The 19,524-nt window shown below is 34.2% G+C and overlaps 1 protein-coding gene across 4 annotated transcripts in view; it reads right to left on the reverse strand.

Moving 5' to 3' along the window:
* SYT1 (synaptotagmin 1) overlaps positions 1–19,524 on the reverse strand; it is a 766,356-nt gene that overhangs the window by 491,182 nt on the left and 255,650 nt on the right. For all 4 annotated transcript variants that reach the window (XM_069094803.1, XM_069094804.1, XM_069094805.1 and 1 more), the window contains one exon: positions 11,037–11,099. The gene's annotated coding sequence lies outside the window, so the exon portion shown is untranslated. The remainder of the gene's footprint in view (positions 1–11,036; positions 11,100–19,524) is intronic.

Here is a 19,524-nt window from a genome sequence, read left to right on the forward strand (position 1 = left end):
CTACAAGAGTGCAGTCTACCTCTCTTGATACTCACGAAGTGACTAATGCAATCCAGGTCCTCATCACTTGTAATGGCACCCTAACTGATCTCCCTACACCAAGTTTCTTCCATCTTCCCCAGTGTTGCCAAAGTGATTTTCTTTAAGCAATGGGTTGACCATATCATTCCCTTATTTGATAAGTTCCAGTCACTTCCTATTGACTTAAGGAAAGAAAAGATAAACTCTAGATCTTCTAAAGTTCTTTACAAGTTCTTTACAACCTGGCCCCAATTTATCTTTCCAGCCTCACTGGACATTACTTTCCCTCTTTCATCCTAAAGATGATCCTTTGGCCTTTTCTCTGTTCTTTGTACCTAACATGACATAGCTTATTTTAATATCCTTTCACTGGTCATTCCACGTGCTAGAAATGCATTCTTTCCTCATCTCTACCTTGCAGAATCCTTTTTTCCTTCAAGAAGCAGATCGAACACCATTTCCTACACCAATCCTTAATAGAACTCCTAACTGCTTAGTGCCTTTCCTTTCAAACTGCCTTGGATCTAACGCCATTACATAAAATTCCCTCATTTTTATTATGTACATACACTCCTCCCCACAATTAGAATTTAAGTTACTTATAACTAGGGATTATTTCATTCTTTATAGATAAATCTTTAGCAGCTAGCACAGTACCAGGTGCTTAATAAATGCTTGTTGACTGATTATGAAAGCATTCTTCGTTTTTCAAGGTCCAGTTAACTTGTCATATCCATGATTCTTCCTAGCTGAAAGTGATTTTTTGCATCTTATGCTTACAGCATTTTGTCAGGACCCTTCATGTGCTCACATCACAGTCAACTTTGTAGATACATGAATTTATCCTTTTGCTTCCATTAGGCTGTAAACTATGGAAAACGAGAATTGTGCATATTTCCATGTTTGCGTACTAGCATCTAAGGATGTTGTGTTTCTTGTACACAGTAAATGCTTTTAAAACACTTCTTGAATTGAATGTGCTTGCCACAATGACTCCTTACACTTTTGCCTGATTTTTGAGGCCCTCAATAATTTTATTCAGTCATTGTCAACTTGTGGCTGAAAGCTTCTTGGAAGGGTCCAAAACCCATATGCACTAGTTCTAGTTATTTTGATCTTTATTTAGCTCCAACAAAATATGCAGCATGACTAAGGGTAATAAATAAATAATCATACCTTCTGTTGACTGAACAAATAATGTCTCACACATGTATGTCTTACTAATTTTTAAAGTGTATTTAGAGGCTGTTATAATCAGGATAAGGATAGAACTAGGCCTGCGATTTCATTTCTATAGAGAACTCCTAGATGAGTAATTTCCCTCAGACAAATACAGGTCCACTTCTCTAAGCTCTGCAGCATAGCCTAGATGATTGGAGGGTAAGAATTTTACCCAGTCAGGTTCAAAGGATAGTATGTGTCAGAATCCAAACTCATGTGTTCCTGATGCCAAAGTCAGGGGACTATATGCCATCGAAGATGCCTTTTATTCACAATATACATAACTGTGTTGATTAATAAAATATAAATTAGGTTAAAAGTATTAATGAAATCATAGAAGTTCTTGGCAGGAGGCATTTTTTCAATCAACAGATACTACTAATTCAACTGTTGCCATGTGGGGATCCTCAAAATTTTTGTAATTAAAAAGATATTTTCCAAAAGATTTGGGAACCACTGAGATGGTCAACAGAAGTGTTATACAACCTTATTTTCTGTTACTATTAAAAATACGTTTGTGCTGGTTATGCTAGTCTCCTTAAAGTACCATTACCGTACCATTTATTTGTTCAGATTTTCTCTTATTACCCAAAATATCTTTCTTTCTGCCTCTACTACCTCTTCAGCAAGTCTCCCTCAAGTCATATCTTTTCTTGAAACCTTTCTGGATTCCCCACGTTTCATACCTCAACATTTACTATTTAGTTTGACACTAACAAGTCAAAGCAGATAGAAAGTCTTAGAGTGCTTTGAAGCCAGGAATACCTGACTACAAGCCACACCGCTAACACATAATGACCCTGGGCAAGTTTTTTAACCTCAGTTCTTTGACCACATCTCTGAAATGAGAAGCTATAGAGAAGGTACTAGCCTACACTGGTTGACTGAATTTCCTCATGTGAGATTTCCTTGTATCAAAGAAATCACAGGTCTACTCTCTAACCTTTGTGTTCTTTATTAGACATTTGCTTGTGCCTGATAGGACAAAAGGTGTAAATTAAGGCTTTGCAGATTAAGACCAAGATATCTCAATCATCCCTATTCCTCCTCCCTACCTCAAGCGTTAGGAAAGGCATTTTGTGAGTAATGATCTTAACTGCCATTTCTATATAATCTTCAAGTCCGCACAAGTGGTATTACGAAAAAATGAAGGCTTAGAATGGCTCATGGTCAAATATAGAGACACAAAAGCTAGATAAACTCAGGTTTTTTAAAAGTAATAAGTAGGTTTCAAATTAATTTGTTCTTCCCACTATTACTTCCCCCCACAGAGCAAAAAACAAACAAACAAACAGAAAATGAAAAGTCTAAATGACCATTTAAAAATGGGTAAGACCTGAATTACATTGAGGGAAACAATGTAAAAATATTTTTAAAAATCAAGGATTAGGTTTATTACTCAGTACTTACAAATGAATGTGTTCCCTGGTTTGAAGTAGGATTTATCTCTTTATCATAGCAACATCCATCATCTCAGTATTTAACTTTATATGCTTTGACGTGGTGATAATTTTAATACCAACGATTTTGGTAATCTGTCTACCTCAAAGGGGCACTAAAATTCATTAATTAGTTCTATGAAAACATGAGTAAATTATCATGGAAAGTAATTAGGCAAGCCTTTTCTCAATTTCAAAGACTATTTTCTTGAGTGATGTTAGCCAGATTAAAACAGTCATATGGTCATTTGCATAATCTGGGCAATTTGTAGTAGGATGGAAACAGAATGGGACTTGTAATTGGGAGACGGATTCCAGTCTCAACTCTTTTTATTTTAGGTTTGTATCTGCATCCTAAGTGTTAAGCACAGTGCTTGGCACATAGCTAACAATAAATAATCATATTCTCTGTCTCTTCCTCTGTTTCTGTCTGTCTCCCTGCTCCCCTCTCTATTTCTCTCATTAATGTTCTATGTGACCTTGATCAAATCACTTAAACCTTGTTATTTCTTCTTTAAATCTATAATGTGGGTATAAAAATACCTTTCCCACCTACTTCACAGGACTGTTGTAAAGATAAAATGAGAGAATGTATATTAAACTACTTTAAAAATGAAACATGCAAAGCAAAAAAAAATTGTAAAGGACAAACAGTGTGAACTATGTGGCCTTGAGCAAGTTATGCTCATTGGACCTTGGTTGGCTGTTGCATTAGGAAGCCTCTGAGGGTCTGTGAAAATGATAGCTTTATGTCATCTTATATCATTGAAATAGTCTCTTCTTGATTCCAAATCTGTGCTTACTGGAATCCCTCCAAGGAATTTTGGAGCTAGAAGGAACAGAGATTATCTAGTCCAATTTCTTTATCTTACATAAGAGGAAACTGAGACCCAGAGAGGTTAACTGGTATGTATCAGGTCACACAGTTAGCAAATAGCCTTTATAGTACACAAAGTTTCCTTTCCATAGGATCATCAAAAGTAGTTTGGCATAGTGAGGAAAAAAAGGATGGGGCTTCTACTTTAGAGGAATAGCCATGGATCCTTACCAGCCATACAACTACAGTCAAGTAATTTAGTTGAGTCATCAGTCAAGTAGACAAATTATTAATATTCAAAGCTATAACTAACATGTGGCAAAGATAACAACCAAAATTACAACATGGTGGGGCATGCTCTTTCCTGAGCTGGGGTCAGATTCCTGTAGTTCTTCTCCATAGAAAACAACATCTCTGCATCTGACCAATCTTCCCTGCCACTATGGCAGCCCTCACCCCTCACTACCTACCCATAATCCCTAGGGGACAAGGGCCAAAACTCTCTGGGGAAATGTACCATTCCTTTTAGAGTATCCATGACAGAGCTACTTTCAGTTCCACTGTGTCTACTTCCTATTAGATTATGCCTTCACCAACCTCTACATGAATTTATCCTGAACACATTTTAAACTAATTACAGCTTAACTTGTATGCTGTAGAAGTACTCTGATTATAGTGGAAAGAGAACTGAACTTAGAGTCAAGAAGGTCTTGGGTTTGAGTCCCATCTTCCATATTATTAGATATATAACCATGGGGAGTTCATTAAACTTTGATTTTCAATTTTTCCCTTTGCAAAATGGGAATAATAACTCTATAGGATTCACTCTATAGACTTAGTGTGTGGATCAAATGACATAAATGTATTAAATACTTTGAAAACTTTAAAACATTTTATAAATAGCATGGTTATTATTATTATTCCTACTTCAAAAGAAGGACTATGAGGAAGCACCTGGGGAACTATAAAACACCATACAAATGTAAACTATTGTTTTCAAAGTTTACACTAGAATTCCCAGTATATTATTTATACTGGCCTTTCTTTTTAATAGAAATATATTACCAAAGGTTTCTACAGATCTAGAACGTTCAACCTACAATTCCCATGAAAAGAATTTAGAAGAAATTGTTGTGAACATTAAGTGATCCAAACTGACACATGAAGCAGGTACATTTAAGATTAAATCTACTAGACTCAGACACTTAGCACCCACCCAGAAACACCTGGCAGTGTAACCTTGAGCAAGTTACTTAACCCCAATTGCTTATAGGGGTGGCCAGGTGGCTCAGTGAGTAAGAGCACCAGCCCCAGTGTCAGGATGACCTGGGGATCTAATCTGGGCTCAGATCCTTAGCACTATACCCAGAAATAACTGGCCGTGTAACCTTGAGCAAGTTACTTAACCCCCAATTGCTTTAAAAAAAAAGATTAAATCTAGTCTAGTTCACCGATTATAATCCTAACAAACAATAAGAACGTCCTTGGAATTGTGATGGTCAAATAGTTTAGTGCACCTTTGTTATTTCAGATGAATAAGCAAATTGGTAAGAATTATTTCTAGTAATACAGTAAAGATCACTGATCTTTCCTATAAATTCCCATTTGGGTTTGGTTTTTATTTGTTTGTTTGCTTTTTTGTTGTGTATATAGCATGGTGGTTGAGAGGGAGCAGTAGTTCTCCAACCAATGTAGTCAGAACTGAAAAACTGCCCAAAGTCTTTTTCTTAAAGTTGTTTTCTTTCTGATGTTGATTTTGATGTACAAATGGGCAATGTAAAAGTTACTGTTAGTGTGTTTATTTGAAATTGCAAAATAAAGTAGTCAAGGAATTATTGAGGAATATACACTAAAGTTTATCACAAAAAGAATTTCTATAATCAAGCTAATGAAATGAAATATGGCTTTTCATAATTAGCTACTACAGATATAAATACTGCTATTTAGTAACTTGTTTACATTTATATGGTTAAATTCTAAGCAAAACAAGTTTTCAGACATTTATCAAGAATTACATTTCATTCTCCACTATAACACAAGTTACCATGAAGGAAATACAGAACTCTCCCTCTCCAAACCCACTGACATCATACTGTACATTTTTATTTATCACATGTATATGTGCACATATTATTCTTTACAAGGATGTGCTGGTAAATGTTTGTTAGCTGGCTCTCCAGAAAAAAGGTACATACAATACATATTTAATTTTAATCTGCATTATTAACATTTTCTTCCTTACTTTCTTAAGTCTCCAAATCAACAAACCAATAAATAAAATCTTGATTTATAGCCTTTGTCAATTTCTGAGGTAAAAATGAAAATTTAATCACTGGCTCTATGAGCCATTTGAAGCAGATTCTAGTCTGCCATTCTCCCTGGTAAACTATAAGCCCTTTGAGGGCAGGAGTTGATTTTCTTCTTTTTGGTCTTTGTATTGCTAGATTGTGACACAGAGACTGCCTCACACTAAATGATAAATAAATGCTTGTTGAACTGAATTGGATATTCCCTTAGTCAAATAATATTCTCCTAAAAATAGAATAAAGGTATGCTATAAGATAGTTATCCTCAGCCTTGTGTTTTGGATAACATTTTTATAAAATGTATCTCCATGTCTCTAAAATGATCTTACCAAAGGAAAGAAACTCAATAGTGGCTATGAAGTTAATATTTAGAGAAGAGTTAATTAATCAAGGCCTTAAAATGAGAGATAAAAGATGTGGAAAACATTAAAGTATAGGAAAAGGTCAATTGGAGGGGAGAGGAGATTATATAAGCACCAGAAAATGGTTGTACAAGATTGTTTTTTTTAACATGGAAGTATAATTTTATTGATTTAATTTCATAAACAAGATATAAAGTAAATGGAAAACAACTTCATTTTATAACATAATGTACAAATCAGTTTTTTTTGCTTCAAGGGATGTGCTAGCTTATAAAAGTTGAAAAAGTACAATGCAGCTATTGAAGCCTTTTGGAGACAGATTGTTGACTATATTTAGGTATGGCCAAGGAATATAAATTGTGCATGGACATGTATGTGAGCCTATGTAAAGATGATGGCCAAGACAGATACCAAAGTAATGAATTGACTTCATTAGCATTATTCCCTAATTAACTGAGTTACAGATCTAGCCATGAAGATCTTGTTGATATACTGAAGTGTAAGCTAAAAGCATGAGTTACAAAAACAATTCCTCTAAGGTGGAGGGGTGAAGGAAATTGTGAACTATAGAGGATTAGGTTCTTGGGTAGATAGATCTAAGACTATATATCTGCTTAAACAAGTCAATACTTTCAATTAGTGATACAGCATATAGTTGAAAAATCCCAGAAAATGTGGGGATCCTAAGTCTTCACTCTATCACTAAGTAGCTGTGGGACTTCAGCTAGTTCACTTAACTTTTCTGGTCTGAAGTTTCATCTGCAAAATGGTAGACTTGGCTTGAATGTTCTCTAAGACTCTTTCCACTTCTAGATTCTGTGAGATAGACAGTCAGCCACGTGCATACTTTTTATGTGATAGTTGAGCTATATTATTAAAAAAATGTTCCTTAACAAATTATTTTTGGCTATAGTGACTTGTTACTTTCAAAAAATGGAGTACTGCATAATGAAAAGTTATGAAAACCTGTTCAAGGGACATTTGGGTAATAACAAGGTAGTGTTTTAAAGTTTGGGAACAGCTCTCTTTACATGTTATCTCATTTGGTCCTCACAAAAACTCATTTAAAAGAGCATAAAGATTTTCCTAGGAAAAAGAGCCACCTTGGCATTAAGATGCTTTTATCAAGTTAAAATAAAGGCCAATAAGCCCATGTTTTCAGAAACACATCCTACTCTATGCTTTTCAAATGTTTTCTTTAAGGATATGGCTTTCATTAAGCATATGCTAAAATGACTCTTTTGGAAACAATTTAGCATAGTGGACAGAGTGCTTCCCTGAGATTCAGAAAAACTTAGATTCAAATACTATCTTACAAGATAGCGCGTTTCTGGCTAAATTATTTATCCTCTCTCTGTTTCAGTTTCCACATCTGAAAAGTGAGAGCAATGAAGTCTGTACCACTACAAATCCTCATAGGATTGTTATGAAGATCAAATGGGATGATTTATTGAAATCATATTGCAAATTAAAATGCTACAGCATAATGCAGTTAGCAATATTACATTGATATTTTATGCATTTTTAAAGATTTTAACATGCTATATTTGTGAAGGAAAGACATAAGTGCATGGAAAAAAGGAGAAAGAAATTCCTGCTATAAACAGTTATGAAAGAACCTTTTATTCTTTTTCATCAATTAGAAAAAAAGACAATTAGTTAAATTCTAGCACATTTTGATCAATTAATAAAATTTACTTAAAATTTTGACTTCAAGTCAAAATTACAATTGATTCCATTTTGCTTTCCCAAAGAAAGAAAAGCTATCCATTTTTTTTAAAATCCAAATAGAAATTGCTACTTATCCATAATTCATGCAACCCAGATGTGAATTCCATAGATAGAGACAGAGAAATCATTTGCTATATTATCTAGCCTCTTATTTCATATCACTTTTTATATTCTGGTCTCTATTTCATGCCATCTTTGGAAGCAGAGGCACATTTTAAAAAACATGCTACACTCCAGTAATTCCAACTTAATCTATAGCACATCTACTTCCAATTATTTTAGAAGAAAAACTTCTGGAAGAAACAGCATGTGATAATCACGAGAACTTAAAGATAATGACAGCACAAAACCCTTTCATGCTGTTTACGACCATGTACTTGTTAAACAGAAACTGATCATTAAAAGTCAATAGAGAAACTTCCATAAATCAAAAAGTATGCTTGAAAAGAAAGGTGCTATTCTTGCCTTTAAACTTATACATACTGTCTTTTCTAGGCTTTTTCTAAATAATATCACAAAATTATAGAGTCATAGATTCAGAGCTAGAAGACATCATATATCTTAGGATGACAGAACAAGATTGGTGACACCCTCAGAAAATACCCAGCACAATCTCCTAATTTTACAGATGTGGAAATCTAAAACTATAATATTCAAGTGATTTGCCCATCATCCCATTGGCACTGAGTGGCAAAGCCAGGACCTTGAATTCTAAATCCAACACACTTTACACTGCACCACACCATTTGCCCACCTCATTGCTCAAATGACTAAGATGCTCAAAAATCCTGTGGTTTTAGAACAGACTTTGGATATGACTCCTTTGAAAACTGCTGACTTCCAATTTATTCTGTATATATATCACACATACATAGCTGTTTACATGTTATCTCCCTGATTAAAATGTAATCTCCTTGAGGGCAAGGACTGACTTCTGTCTTTATATTGCTAGTAAATAATACAGGGGCTTGAACATTATAAACACTTAATCAATACTTATTGATTTGATGTCAAATAACATCTAGATTGGGACTGAATGGTATTCTATTATAACACCAGGGATGGATAGCTACAGGCCAACTCTAATGATGAGAACACAGACTTTGAAGACTGACCTCTACAAAAATGGTGACATAGCAATGCTAGAGACAAAGAAATTTGCAGGGGTTAAGAAAAACATTATGTAGTCCTGTCATAAACTTTTTGTAAAAACACCAAACCTATCTGTCCATTAAAAAGTAACTTATGCTTGTGGTCATACCAATGTACTTGAAAAGACTCCTAAGATTAATCAACTCAACAAAAGTTGCGTTTATATGCCTCAAGAACCCAGCTGCTAGCAGGTTATTTGCTCAGGATGACAAGAACATAATAGGGGATCAGCAAATAAACACTGAGTTTTGATTCAATAACAACAATAATATGATTAAAATAATTAGAATAGAAATAGGGCCTAAACTTAATCAGACTTCACAATCCAGTCCAATCAAGACCTTTTTGACATGCTAAAAAAATCAGATTTTTGCCCATAAATAGAAATTTGGAATATAAAAGTTCTTAAGTTTCTAAACTATGGCTGTATCATATGTTGCATGAAGGCCAAAATCTGCTCAATCAGATCCTTAAAAATCCCTCAAAACTTATCCATATTGTGAGATTTGTTTTTTCCCTTTCAAAGTATAGTTGGAATAGGGAAAGTTGACATTTTGCATTTTCTAATTCCATAGTCTAAAACTTGAGTCCAGCAATTATGTTTTAATATAATTCCTTAAATTGGCATCTCATAAGTGGGAGTGAATTTAAAAAAATATGAGAAGCCCTCTCCCTCCCAAAAGATTATAAAGATTAAGTCTTATTTGTAGATTCAGATAGGCAGCTAAATGAGAGAACTCTTAATATAGTGTCAAACCAGATAAGGAAATTATTTCAGTTAGGTAAACAGAGAAAAGTTCTTCATCCCCACTTCTTTACTCTTATTCTGGAGCTAAATGGAAAACACTGAAAAGAAATAATCATTTGCAACAACCAAGATAAGGATTTATCCACAATGCAATGAATAAGCTGCTGTCAATCATACACTCATTTATAATAAGTTATGGATTCATGTTGGTTTGGTGAATAGAGGTTTGCTAGAATAAAATTTCATTTTGTGATCCCATTTGATAGAGGTGCACAAAAAGTCATGAAGTTTCCTTTGTTGCAGTCTTGCAGACCTTGCTTTGAATTGAGCTCTTTAACCTCATGTTAAAATTCCAATGTATCCTGTGATGGTCCTCTCTAAAGTACCACATTCTTTCTGTTTTAAAGAGCTTAGCCACAATTACTCAAGAATAGCATCTATAGACTCATGACACAATTTTAAATTACTAATGGTATGAAAAATGATTCAATAAAACTCATCATTATGGAATTTGCATTGCTATCTGCCATTTTATTTATTATGGATACATCTTCAGAATGTAGTTGCCTGAACCTATGTATTCTTTACAATTCAACCAAAATGATAATTGTTTCTATTAAAAGATTACTAAGTACAAAATTATGAAAGATGCTTGCCATCAATTTCATAGATAACTATTGAACAGTGAACATGTCAATTTAATTAAAGAGCAGCAGAAATCAAAGACTAATCAAGCAACAGATGGAGGTTGATACACATACTTAACAACTACTTTTTCATTCTGATTTGATGACTATGAAGAGATAAGAAAACCCATAAATTTAATTTATAGTGAATGAATTTTATAATACAGAATGGAAAAAAATCATTTTCACCAAAATCAAGATGACCAAATTTAATAGCTTTGCTTCTACTAATTTCTAACATACAAAATAATAAAATTTTGTTTTTTTAAAGACAATTTCAAATTCATTATTAAAGTTTTCAGTATGCAGTGCCATAAAGATATATCACAAGGATTATCTTGCCTTCTGATCTAAGAGGATTATGGGATACATGATTCACAATCCACTCTAGTAAAATGAAATTGAGTTTTAAGAGAAGACTGTGATTGCTTATGATATCAATTTCTCATCTTGGTAAAGGGAAGGGGAGTGCATATGTCTAACAGAAGTGTGTGTACGACAGATGAACTTTATGGCAGCAATATATCCATTATTTTTCTGTTGAAGCACTTACTGTTCACTTTATAAAGTCTGTGATCTTTTATTCTTTATCCTCTTTCTTCAGTGTTGCACTTGTCTAAAAAGAAAAATAACATTTAAATGTTAGCTGAAGAAAATGCAACTTTACAATAATTTCAAGATTTTTTTTCCTTTTATAACTTGTTTTTTATTAAAAAGCATATCTTTAGCTATAGTGTACTACTCTTTCCCCTACCAGGCGAACATTGTAAGTGAGAAATCTCTATTTATAAATACACAAACATATCTATATATGTGTATACACATATACATATATACACATGTAAACACACATACATATAAGGATATGTGTATATTAATATATCCATATGTGTGTATACACACACATAAAATTCTTATTTTAAGTTTAGTAAATGTTTGATAAATTACTAAGTGTTTCTACAGAGTAATTACAGCCTTTGAAGAAAGGCTGTAATTCATGTTAACTAATACTTTTATATTAATTAAAATTAATTAATTAATTAATACTTCACTTCATGTTAACTAATACTTTTATAATATCTTCAAAGGATAATTCAAAGGATATTATAAAAGTATTAGTTAACATGAAGTGAAGTATGCTATTATGGGACACAATAACTAAGTTGCATAAATTAACCTATTCTGTATCTCATACAGCCTTTGAAATTTGGTATTTTTTTACCTGACTGGCAAATATCTAAATATGCAATCATTTGTACATTTCCTAAAGCAGGTGAATTCTCCCAGTTGGATGTTTTGAATGTACCTTAATTCTCTGGAGTATTCTGAAGCATGGAGATTTTCTTTTAAAGTTACATTTAGACTTTTCAATAAAAGAATCTAAAATGACTACTTAGCCACAGACAAAGAATAAACCTACAAGAGACTGCTTTTTAAAATTTGCTTAATAATTAATGTGGCAAAACCTTTCCATTCCTTCAATGCAGTCTATCTTCACATTGTTTCATGGGTAATCCACAAAGTCTACACACTGAATTTCCAGAAGTTTTAGCTCATTCATTTTTAAAAAAAAGTACTAATGAAGCATTGTTATATATAAAACATGATAAAACTAATAAATAAAATTAATAACAAAACTCATATATAAAACATTATAAAGATACAGAGACACAAGTATAATATTAAGTAAGCATAATTTTTAGTATAGGCACAAAATGATATACTAGTTCTAAGGAATGATGAATTATTTAAAAACCATAGATATCAAAGAATTGTTCTTTGAAGGGGTGGTCTTTTAGATGTAGGTTAAAGAAATGCACAAAATATTAAATAGGTACATGCAAATTTTGATTTTAGAAAAACAGCTCTACAAGAACAGTATAGAGAGTGGCATGGGAAAACATGCCATATGAAAAAGACTTTAATCTTATTACATTTACAAGCTCTACATGAATCAACAGCTTGAAATGGTCTATGATATGACATATATGATAATATATAAAAAGCTAATATAATGTTCAGCTACATTAGTAGACATAATCTAAACAAATCAAAGCAAATCAACACGCATTCACGTGCTTACACAGGGTGAAGTAGGGTGTCAAACGTTAGAATTCAAATCCAAGCAAAAAGAAAGAAAATGCTTGCACTCAAGGAGCTTACATTCTCATGGAAGACAATTGATAAAGGAAGCTGAAAAACAGAAGGGGAGGGACATAACTGTCTGGAGAAAGAAAGTCAAGAGAGGAGTGCAAAGAGGAATGAAGGACATTTTCTTTAAAAAAAAAAATCTTAAGCAATTTTCTTAAAATAGAGCTTCCAAGAAAAACTCACCAATAAGAAGAAAGGGCTACATGGGCAGAATGATCTTCCAGGACAAGAAGGCTGATGCATAATGAAGGAGAAAGAAAGTCAGGAGTGGAGTTAAAGAAGAAGGAGTTAAAATGTCTGGCCTGGGCACTTTCCTTAAAATGGAGGTTCTAGAAGGGAGTCCCAGGGGGAACTGGTTTTGTAATACACAATTCTGTGAGATAACATCTGCACTGGAAGGTTCACTTCTCTTTGCTGCATTTTAGCATAGACACTGGTTGACTGGGATGTCCCTAGAGAATTGTTATCAGAAGGTTAGAGAAGTGAAAATGTTAGAAAAAGTTAGAAAAGAAGATGTAAGAAGGATGAGAATGCTGTCTTTTGATTTTGAAGGAGGGTCATATAGAAGACATATTGTACCTGATTCTAGGGAACAGAAATGGAACAACTAGTGTAATTTCCAGACAGAAAGTATCAGACTTGATCTAAAGGGGGAAAAACCTTCCAAAAAATTATTGCACAGTGGAATAGACTCAAAAGTGGTGGGTTCTACCTTCTGGACATTTTCAATCCTATATCTCAACTGTGGCGGTGGTGGTGGTGAGGACAGAGATAGCGGAACTTATGTGAAAGACATTGCGGAGTTAGTTTGGAAACACTGGATGTGACAGTAAGGGGAATGGGAAAAGTTAAAAAAACTAAGGAGTGAGTACAAAGAGTGCTGAACTTGGAGGGACAGGACCTGAGTTCAAATGCAAATGCTCCAGTTTGCTCCTTGTGAAACATATCACTTTATCTCTCTAGATCTCCATTTTCTTCACTCTAAAATGAGAGAGTGGGACTAAGTACCTACGTAAGTGACCTTCTAAATTTAGCTCTATGACATTGACTTTTGAAGCTCAGGGGATTGGGAGAATCAATCTGTATTTAATTAAAATATAATATTCATTTTTTTCATAGTTTATTTTCCAAACATATAACTCTCTGTAAGTTAGGAGAGGGAGGTGCATATTTGGAGAAGTAATAGGAAGTAAACTATTAAAAGAAACCAAAAGAAAGAAGGTGGGAAAGATATTTCCAGGTAGAGGCAAATGGAAATGTCACTAGAGAGAGAGAGCTAGAAGTAGTGAGGAACATGCATAAAGTGAGCTAAGAAGTTTCAAATGATAATTAACACTTTTTTCTTTCTAGCATAGAATAGGTTGGTAGTGAGAATATATGGAAAAAGACCAAAAAGAGAAGAAGAATCTTGCTAACCCCTTGTAAATTTTTTTTTTATTTTATTACCCAGACCACCAGTGTTGTAAACAAGGTAGGGCAATCAGAACTTTGTTCCAGGGCAACAGCATTTAATGGAGGTTGATAGTGTCTGCTGTGGTCTGTAGCTTAGACATAACTGAACTTAGCCCCCAGGTAGCAAAAATAATTAGTTTGAATAGAAAGCTAACAGATGGTATACGCTTCCTCTACCCCAGGTGAGCACCTCCTTGAGGGAACCTTGTGTTTACTCCAGGCATAAAAAGAGTTAGTTGCAATAATTCTGAGTGCCACCATTACCAAACGAGTAATGACATCTCTAAAGTGTCACTACTTTCATCTCCTGTGGAAATTCTTCATAATTCAATTTCCTTCCTTCCCTCAACCATGACTCCCAAACAGAGAATAACAGTCATAATTTTCTTTCAAACTGGGATAAGAAAATGCTCATTTTGACCTTAAATAAACAAAATTGCTTGAGGAAAAGGGGAAAAAAACCTAAACAAACACATTTTACAGCTGAAAGGTTGACTTTGAGTGAAAATAATCAGGATAAACTATTGCACACCACCTGCTACATTTTCATACAGGTCTGATGTGACATTTAAAGGGGAAGGACAATTCATTGTGATATAAGGATAACCTTAATAGTTTTTAAGTTGACACCAACACTAGAAATGGAGTCACCTTACCAAGATGTAACACAAGAGGCCTTCGTGGCAGCCAATGTTGATCCTGGGAGGTTGGGAACCAGAAATTCTTGTTCCCTCACTTCCCCAGGTTCAGCATTTGTTACATAAGGTTTGGAATCCAACATAACCTACTTTAAAAGAATACCAAATCAAAGTCATCATTTAAAGCAGTAAAAGTGAAATCCTCCCCAAATATCAATATAGGGAGTTCTTTTAAAGTGTTAAAGAGGTCAAGAATAACTGATTTTATCTGAAATGATATCAAGGCATTGTAAATGTAATAATAATATTATCCTCATATACTATTATTTATATGTAATAAACACATATTTGGATTTATCATTTATTATACAAATATGTACACACATATATATGTATACATACATATACATGTGTGTAAACACACATGATATATAGCACCAAATAAGTAATTGTTCTTAGGTTCTTTCTAGGGAGACAGAGCGATATAAAGATAGAGCTAAACATTTTAAAGAAATTACAAATACTAATCTTTAATTGGCATACCACAATGCTTTTAGAATTCTTATAAAGCTGTAGTGCTGTTTTTTAAATGGACCCTAAAAAGTTTAAACACCAACAATCTTTGGTACTGTCTTATATATGCGTTGGGTAGAATATCTACAAAGTGACAGCTTTATTTCCAAAGCTTCATTTGATGTACCTATTCCATGATAGGGATTGTAAGACCTAACTTCATGTCAATGTTTCTTGAAAGTCAACAGTTTTCTAATAAAGTCAACTAGAAATTGTGATATTATTAAAAAAAACAACTATATGCTAGACTGCTTCTTAGAATTACCTAGGTCTATTATCCATCACACACACACACACACACACACACACACACACACACACACACATATATATAATGTGTGTATGTGGGTGTATGTATATCATCATTACATTTCTTTTTTTTTTTTTTTGAGGGCAATGTAGCAGCAAGCATCCCAGCGTCCCCAGGGCCACTGCCAAAACAGGTTCTTGGATCTGCTTTGATAGAGGAAAGCAACTCAAAATGGGTTAACAAGCTTACTTTAATCAGTCAAACATATGTATCGTTTACCTACTTCAGGGGAAAAAGGTCAGCACCCCGAACTTCGGAGTATACAGACAGGATTATCAAGACAGAGAAACAGATCAAGAAGACAGATTTCCAAACTGTCCAACCATTACATCCATACCAAACAATTAATCTGGGTTTCAAAGCCAGGGGGCCCTGGACAATGGCTTCTCAGAGTTTCATCTGTTCGAATCACAGAACACTTCTCAAAGTGAGCCCCAAAACAAAGCTACACATCAGGGCTTATATAGCCTTCTCCTGGCTCAGAGAATGTAACAACCTTATTGACCCATTGGCCAATCAAAAAGTATCTACTGAAAAACAAGCCTCCCACCCCAGGCTCCAGGTGCACTTTGGCCTAGGGGCAGGAAAGATCTTTAAAATTTACATTCCCATTACAGGCAGTTGGGGTTAAGTGACTTGCCCAAGGTCACATGGCTAGTTTTTGTGTTAAGTGTCTGAGGTCGGATTTGAACTCAGGTCCTCCTGACTCCAGGGCCGGTGCTCTATTTACTGCGCCACCTAGCTGCCCCCATCATTGCATTTCTTTTGAAATGCTGACACATCATTTATTAAAAAAAAAACACCACGCCCCTACTACTCACTCAATCTCTGGGCATCCACATTAAATTAATAAACCTGGCATGATTTAATCCAGCCAACCTGGACTTCTTAGTGTTTCTCTTACATGTCATTCCATCTGTTTTCTCTTTCTCTTTGAGATGGCTGCTCCTCATTCCTGGGAATGCCCTCCCTCTTCACTTCACCTCTTGGAAGACCTTGTTTCTTTCAAACCTTCGCTAAAGAACCATTTCCTGCATGAAGCTTTTCCTCGTCGTCCAGTTCCTAGTACCTCCCCACTCAGGTTATCCTCTATCTGTTTTGTATGATTTGTAAAAACTAACAACAACCACAACTAGAATTATATAGTCCTTTAAGGTTTGCAAAGTGCCATATACATACATACATACATACATACATACACGTCCATCCATCCATTTATCTATCTATATCTATCTTTATATCTATATCTACATATTTTGGTCTTCAGACAACCTTGTGAGTTTGGTGCTATGATTATTCCTATTTTACAAATGGGGAAACAAAGGATAAAAAAGTTTAAGTGGTTTTCCCAATAGCCACTAGTTAGCTTCCAAACCAGGATTTGACCAAAGGATGTCCTGCTCCAAATCTGGCACTCTCTAAGTCATTTAATTGCTATACATGTATATTGTCTCATTGAATAGAAGCTTCTTAAGATCAGAGGCTTTAATTTTTCCATGTTTGTACCTCCCAATGCCTGACAAATAACAAATGCTTAACAAATTTCTGTTGATTGATTGCACCCCTTCCTCAAAAAAAATTTTTTTTCTTTATAATAAAGCCTCCTCGAAAGCCCATTTTTTTTTAAAGGTTTCCATTTAAAAATGAAGGAAAAAAACATTCTCTTGTAATTAATATAGTATGACTTAGCAAGGGACCAGTTTTTCAACGGGAGAGGGTCAAGTAATTAAACATTTTTTAGGACCTGCAGGGCCCTCTTTTGGGAGTTTATTTCGCTTCTCTTTTACATGGGCATCTATCAAAAGGATGGATGGATAAGCTTGCTCTACAGTAGGGAGCATATAGCTATTTCCTCCATTTGTTCACTGAACATAAATGCACAGAGTATTTTCCCATTTGCCACAGAATCTCCCTAACTTATAATCATTTTTACTTTATTCAAGGGAGATCTGCGACAATACCTAAGTTAATTTTGTACCTCTCACACTCAGATGCCTTTTCAGCCATGTAGTTCATAGTGTTTGCATGGCATAGACCATATCCATCAGGGTCACTAAGGCTTTTTCTATCTTTGCATAACAATATTATTATTATGAATTTACTCAGATGGATACTCAGATTTCTCATAAAAACACACACATCTATTGTCAATAAAGCAGATGGAGCCTTAAAATTCCCACTTCTAGTCTTAGAACCAGACCTAACACAGAAATAACAGAAAATTACTCTGAGACTCAGGGATTATTGATGTTTCTACAGAAGCTAAGATGTAAGCCTCTGATACCTAGAAGTCCAAATCATAATTCTATTTGCAGAATTAAGCTTGTAATAGAGTATACTGTAGTAGATTTACAAAGATCTAATTTTTCTGAAATTTTTAACAAATTAAGTAATTGCATTATTTTATATTCATATTGTTTAATACAACAAAACCTTGTTCTTTAAAAAAAATAGAAATGATTTATAAAGGGATACAAAAACAAATGCTCACAACCAAACTTTCTTTTCAAATATTTCAGTGACTTCATTTTAATTGAATTATTGATTTTAACTGAGCTTTAACTAAGTCCTAGCACAGAGCTAAAGATCTGTTTAGCATTGCATTTCCAGCACACACTGTGAGTGCCTATATGATCCCCACTTAGAAGACCAATCCCTTTAGACCCAGATGGACTGCTATGGCAACAGAATCATAAGTACCAGGTTTGTCAGTAACAACAAAAAAATGTAAATTATTGATGAATTCAGAGTTGCCTCTCTTGGACACTCCTTGATTGAGACACCAATCCTTGTGGTTTGAGCACAGCTATGAAGTGAGCCAATTCCTCAGCCCAGGTGGCATTATAATCCAGAGGGATTTCATTAAATCTTTTGGCTTAGATTCTTATTCTTGGAACAGCAGTCAGCAGGCAGAGATTACATTAAAAGCAGGCCCTATTCAGGTCATTACTGGCTGAACTTAGGCCTTTAATCACAAAACAAACCTTGGATTTCTACACAGCTACCCAATGGGGTTACAATTAAATGTGCCTGCATTATTTCTTATGAACATTAATAAGAGTCCAAAACATTTTCTAGTTTAATCACTGTGAACAATAGTCATTGTTCTTCAGGTGATAATATTAGTGAGCAGAAAAAAATCAAAATTAAAATTATGAAGAAGTCAGTGTTATTCTGAAAAAAAATACATTCTCCACCTACACTGCAAAGGGTGGAAATAGTGAGATGTGTAGAAAATAATAAACAAAGTACTGTGAAAAGTTAGTGAAATATATTAAAAACACATCTTATGCTTGTCTTATAATGTCCTGTTAGCTTCTTTGTTTATCAGTTGAAAACCAATTAGGAGGCTTAAGCTGGGAAAAATCTCCTTGACAAGGGAAAGGCAAATATTTACTAACAAAGGCTGAAATAAAGGAAATGAAGTGTGTGTGTGTGTGTGTGTGTCTGTGTGTAGAAATTCATTCTTATTTTATAGTACTGACTCCTATAATGTAAGATACTAAATTATTCACCACCTGGTCATTTCTTACCTGTCACAGATACAATTTTATACGCTATTTAATGTTGCTATGTTGATATGATCTTACCCCATTCTATCACTGACCAGTTGGCACAAAGGTCAAAGTAAATGACCATTTAAAAGAGGGAAAGGATGATCTGGATTGTATTTTTAGCAGTCCCAAACAAAGAGGTTTGAAAAAGTTGTCAACTGAGAAAAAAAGGAGAAATGTACCAAAGGAAAGATTTTGATTTTATTGCAATTTTTAAGAGAAGTCTTAACAAACAAACAAACAAAACAAGTCACCACCACAAGGAGGCAGAAAGCCTTCCAGAAAGTACTAAAAAATAATTAATCTCTGAACCAACTGAAAATATGTGGCAGTCAAGGGCAATAAGAGTTTAAAGATTATTTG

The sequence above is a fragment of the Petaurus breviceps genome, unplaced genomic scaffold (genome assembly GCF_028583685.1).
Source record: "Petaurus breviceps papuanus isolate PSGF00001 unplaced genomic scaffold, PetGlider_PUasm1.0 221, whole genome shotgun sequence".
In the NCBI taxonomy this organism is placed as follows: Eukaryota; Metazoa; Chordata; class Mammalia; order Diprotodontia; family Petauridae; genus Petaurus; species Petaurus breviceps.